Source organism: Capricornis sumatraensis, chromosome 6, assembly GCF_032405125.1.
Source record: "Capricornis sumatraensis isolate serow.1 chromosome 6, serow.2, whole genome shotgun sequence".
Taxonomy (NCBI): Eukaryota; Metazoa; Chordata; class Mammalia; order Artiodactyla; family Bovidae; genus Capricornis; species Capricornis sumatraensis.
This window is the reverse complement of record NC_091074.1, coordinates 39,857,739-39,863,738: the sequence shown is the minus strand read 5'-3', so window position 1 is coordinate 39,863,738 and position 6,000 is coordinate 39,857,739.

Genomic DNA, 6,000 nt, shown 5'->3' with positions numbered 1-6,000 from the left:
AAATATAGAGCACCCATTATTTTATGTCACACATAGTCTGCTTTTAACTATGGCATTCTGGGTTATAACAGGCAATAATCCTAATCAAAATTTGTCTTCTCAGAATCCTATTATCTCCTTAAATCATTTGCAGCACAAAACCAAAACTGAGAGGATGAGAATGAAATGAAAGGTGCTTCTGCTCCCCATTTCTCCACAGCTGTCAGATGAAACTGGTTGCTGTTGCAAGAGTGATCTTCACTGTCTGCGTGGAATTGCTAGGTGTGCACCTGTCAGAAGTGCTATTCCTCTCCCCCAATTTCCACTACCCATCCCCCCCCCCTTCCTTCTTTCCCTCCTTCTCTCTCTCTTTCTGAGACCACATCGTGTCCTACAGCACCTCGGATATTTAGGGTGGCGTCATTTCCACTGACTCCTAAGGACTAGCACTGATGCAAACTCAATTCAAATATGAAGCGTTTCTGGTACAGCATACTGAAATTTACATAGAATTGAGCAATGTTCTTAAATCAAACCAGGGCATATTTGAAGTACCAAAGCGTAACCTCAAGCAATAAGCCAAAGGTTACGGAAAGGAGGATCAGCTACTGCAAAATCAGCTACACCACGTGGGTTGGGTATATAATGGTGCAAGAAGAGATTGAGCCAGGCCATCTCAGTTGCCTTTCATCTTCTGGAATGGCTGGGGGCCTTGGGCTTTTTCTAACCCCATGAATTTGCATTGCCCTAGGCAGTTGTCACATCACACTGGAAAAGAGCAGACTCCCTGGACAAAAGGTCGTAAACCCTTCTGCACAGCGCTGACTATTGCACAAGCTTTCAGACAGCACCTTTTCATGACCTCTCTGCTTGCCCATGTCTGTCATTTCTTATAGGGCCATCACTTTGTGAACCAAATTATTAACTCCCACATTTATTCAAATCTGGGCTCCATGAAGTGCCAGATTCAGCCTCAAACTCCAGCTCCATGCTAGAGGAAGGAGTAATAATTCATTTGAAATCAAAGGTGGAGAATGGGAACAGCATTCTAGAACACCCTAATGCTCCCTAATGATGCACTGTAAATGAATCTCCCATGAATGCACTTTTATTTTTTCTAATCTATTTTACTTTTTAACTCTACCTCTTTTGGAATATGAGTTTCTCTAAGAACACAGGAAGCACTAATTCAATGTTGGTTTCTTAAAAATATGTGTGTAGCAGTGGAACCCATAACAGTTCTGAAAGAGGGCTAATGCCTATCTTCAAAAAATAAAACATGGAAGCAATAGGAGTTTGGGAGTCAGTATGAAAGTGAAAGTGAAAGTTGCTCAGTCGTGTCTGGCTCTGTGACCCCATGGAACAGTCCATGGAGTTCTACAGGACAGAATACTGGAGTGGGTAGCTGTTCCCTTCTCCAGGGGATCCTGCAACCCACGGATCGAACTCAGGTCTCCCACATTGAAGGTGGATTCCTTACCAGCTGAGCCACCAGGGAAGCCCTGGGGGTCAGTATAGCTGAGGGCAAATCCCGGCTTTCTCACTTATGCTCTTGGAACATTAAGTGAGTGGTTTCACCTCTTGGAGCCTCAAATGAATCTTTTGAGATCAGGGTTAATAACATTTGCTTCTCTGGGTTGTTTTGAGGATTAAACGATACAAAACATGTAAAGAATCTCACAAAATAATGTCTAACATATAACACTTATTCCTTTAGCCAGTTATTTTTCAGAGTTTCCTCTTTATTTTTAAATTATTTTTAATTACTTTTTTATTGGGATATAATTGCTTTACAATGTTGCGTTAGTTTCTGCTGTAGATGCAGACATATAGAACAGATACATTCTCTACTTTGTCACTGTGATTTGTGCTGCTCTGATTTAAAAGTGCTTTTTAAAACTCCAAAAAGGTTCTTGCCTGATTCATTAAATGGGTGTTATAACCAGTAAATTTCAGCCTTAATATTTGAAGATGTAATTACAGTATTATCTTTTATATAAGATGCATATGCTCAATATGTCTCATTCTGGTCACATAAGTATTCTCATTGAATCATACAGACTTCTGAAAGAAAATTATATTCTCTCTCTCTGACTCTCCATGCAACAAGGTTTTCATCTCAACTGTTGAGTAATGCTCTTAAGTCTTAAGACTAAGATCTATATAACTCTACTATGAGAAGTTCTTGAGTTTTCACTAGCAAATAATACTAACTCACTTTATGTGTGTCTTTATAGAGAATCGTTATGATCTTTTTGAAATTAAAAATGCATAAAACTTGTTTTCCTCATTCTCTTCCTGCCATGCTTCCGAAAGGCATTTTTGCTTTTCTGTCGGTACCTGTAACCCTAAGAATAAGGAGAAACTAGAAGCCTAAAATACAGATAGATATTGAGATATTCATAGGACACTGCCAGAAATGGGCATTGATCCTGAAGCCGTGCATCCAGGTTCAAATTCTATGGCGTGAGCCACATCTACAGGTCGAAATCTTTGTGTAAAAGCATAGCTCTCTGTAAACTTTTGGACATTTCCTCTCTGTGAGCATTCCATTGCTTTTTTCTACCGTGATTGAGGTTCTAGTTCGATATGCTTAGCTTCTCTGTTCTATAAAAGCAATACTTCAAATAAAATTTGTCAAATCATTTTCAAATCAAATGTATAAGTTTGCCTCTAAGCTAGGACATACAAAGATGATATTCTTTAGTCCTTTTATGTTTTGCTGGTGCTGAGTTGCTTAGTTGTGTCCCACTCTTTGCGACTCCAAGGACTGTAGCCTATCAGACCCCTCTGTCCATGGGATTTTTCAGGCAAGAATACCGGAGTGAGTTGCCAATTCATTCTCCAGGAGATCTTCCTGACCTAGGGATCTAACCCCGTATCTTAAGTCTCCTGCATTGGCAAGTGGGTTCTTTACCACTAGTGCCACCTTTATGTTTTAGTGTTATAAGGCAATGGCAAGCCACTCCAGTACTCTTGCCTAGAAAATCCCATAGACGGAGGAGCCTGGTAGGCTGCAGTTCATGGGGTCGCCAGCAGTCAGACACAACTAAGCAACTTCACTTTCAGTTTTCACTTTTATGCTTTGGAGAAGGAAATGGCAACCCACTCCAGCTTTTTTTGCCTGGAGAATCCCAGGTCTGGGGGAGCCTGGTGGGCTGCTGTCTATGAGGTCGCACAGAGTCGGACACAACTGAAGTGACTTAGCAGCAGCAGCATACACTATTAGAGCCCACCTCAAATTCAATTTCAGAAATTGTCAAGGTATTGGATGAAAGATATCAAAAGTGGATTATATGAATTATGTCAAAGACTATGCCATTTCAAGATCAGGATGTTTCAGTGATCAAAGTTTCCTAGTCTATAAAAGCTAATAGCTGTTATTATCTAACTCATAGGTGATTATTAATAGAAGGGAAAGAGTCCTTTAACTATTTCCTTTCTGTGGCTTTCCGCCTTTAAGGTGACCTCTATACATCACTACCAAAAATAAAAAAGTACCAAATAAAAATAAATTTCCAGTTCTTTCATGTGATTCACAGCCTCATGCCTGAAGCAAATCTGTAAGACCAGACATTATTTCACAGTGTTATGGGTTGAATTGTGTCACTGGAAAAGCTATGTTGAAATCCTAGCCCTATCACACTCCCGTTTAGTCACACAGTCATGTTCAACTCTTCGCAACCTCATGGACTGCAGCACACCAGGCTCCCCTGTCCTTCAGTATCTCTGGGAGTTGGAATAATCATCCCTCAGAAAGTGACTTTATTTGGGGATACAGTTGTTACTGTTTTATTTTGCTAAGTGAAGATATACTTGAGTAGGATGGGTCCTTAACCCAAAATGACTGACCTCCTACAAGCAGAGAGAAACTGAGATACAGACACAGAAGGAAGATAGCCATGTGATGACTGAGGCAGAAATTGGAGCTATGCTATTCAAGGAATGTGCAGGCTACCAGAAGCTGGAAGAGGCGAGGAAGCATCATTTCCTAAACTCTCCAGAGGCCTTATGGCTCTGTCAACCTTGATTTTGGACTTCTTATTCTCAGAACTGTAAGACAATTCTGTTTCAAGCCTCTCCATTTGTGTTGTTAAGCAGCTCCAGGAAACCAACACAGTTTTATGAGTCCTCTGAACTTCTGGCTCCAACGTCAGGACTCACTTTCCCATTACCACTTTACCCAGCCCTTAGATTTAAAGCTGCACTTCTTTCTCTAGTTTTAGTTTTTATCTCTTAACTGTAATTAATGATCATCCCCCAAGATTTTATGAGACACAGGTACACCGGAGCCAGCCCATACCAGTTTATAGCAACCAATTGGAATTTTGTTAGCCAATTGCTAAACGCAGCCATAATTTTTAAAATTACATTGTATAAGCTTTAAATTAGGTGAATTATACTAAGACAAAGGTAATGAATATCAAAACTCATCACTTCCTAATTATTTGACTACAATTTACTATAATCCGTGCTCTTGACACTACTTATATCAATTTATCTGTTCAATGGAAACAGTAGGGAAAAAAATGTACTACTGCCCATTTTTTTCCAACTCACACTGGAAGCTTGAAATCAGCTATGGTAGAAATATTTACACCATGAAAACTGTCAAAAGCTACAAGTCAGCTATTTCTACATTTTCATACAGCTAATTATAAACATTTACCAGCACTCCACTGAAACAACCTTTAAGTCCATTCAAACTGGGATGGCTACAGAAGAAAAGAGCAAATTAGGTTTATTAAAGATATCTATTTTCTGGGCCCTGCTATGCACCATTCAGTAGAAATTCAGAGTTTAGGACATCAAGTAAAAGGAAATAAAAGACTCTATTACAAACAATGAAGGCAGAGAGATTTGACAGGGATTATGAAGAGGGGATAAGACAGACTTAAATGCTGGTGACCTACTTTAGCATTGTCTAGTGAACCTCTCAGGAAAGTGTTTAGCTCTGGTTATAAATATTAATTAGATTCCAATCAGAGTACTATTTAAAGGATCTATGCTTCTTAGGAAGAGATTTCAGAAATATTTTAGATGGATATATAGAGAATACACATGTTGTTCAAGTTGGTAACAAACCAGATGATTTTACTTGATAAACAGACCCAACTCAGCTACACAATTATACACAAATTGAATGACAATAAACAGGCAGGGAAAAATCTTTGCAGCTTTAGCAGATATGTAATGAATAAGATCAACAGTCTTCAGTTTTGCTGACACCTTCCTTGTTAAACACATAATCAGCTGAACAACAACCAAAAAAGGAGGAACACCACCTCTACACGTTTAAAGCAAAGATTTAAAGAACCCCACACCCATTAAATATAAAAGATACTTCCTAAAATTATTAAAGGTCACCTGAGGCTGTTCACTGCTTGATATTCCTCTGAACTGTGGGCAGTAGAATCTCAGGTTAGAGACTTTGTCCTAATCCTTGAACTCTGTGCCAGCAGAGCTGGGAAAGCTGAAAACTTCAATCAGTGACAGAGAGAAGGTAGAAGGCCTTTTTTTTTTTTTTTTTTTTTCCCCTTTCACCACAAGGCCAGCAGCAGATTAAAGAGTGACATTACTCACAATACACACAGTCTTCGAGAGTGTACTTTTGCCCTAAACACTGTCTCATACCAGGGAGTGTTCTAAGGGTGGAATGTGTGAAGCTTACATCACATCACTCTGTTTTTGTGACTGAGGCATTCCTTTAAAACTTGTCATCTGAGTTCAACAATGTTCCCACTTCATTAGCTACTGGATTTTTTAAAATGATAATAAATAAGAGGCTCTCTTTCTTTCTCTGTGAACATAATCCACCTAGGGAAGAAACCCAGTCTCTTAAAGTTCCCCATAGTTTAATGACCATTCTTAGACTCCTAGCTAGTTGCTCAGTAGTGTCTGACTCTTTGCAACTTCATGGATGGTAGCCTACCAGACTCCTCTGTCCATGAAATTCTTCAGGCCAGAATACCTAGTGTTTCGCCATTCCCTTCTCCAGGGGATCTTCCCTACCCAGGGATC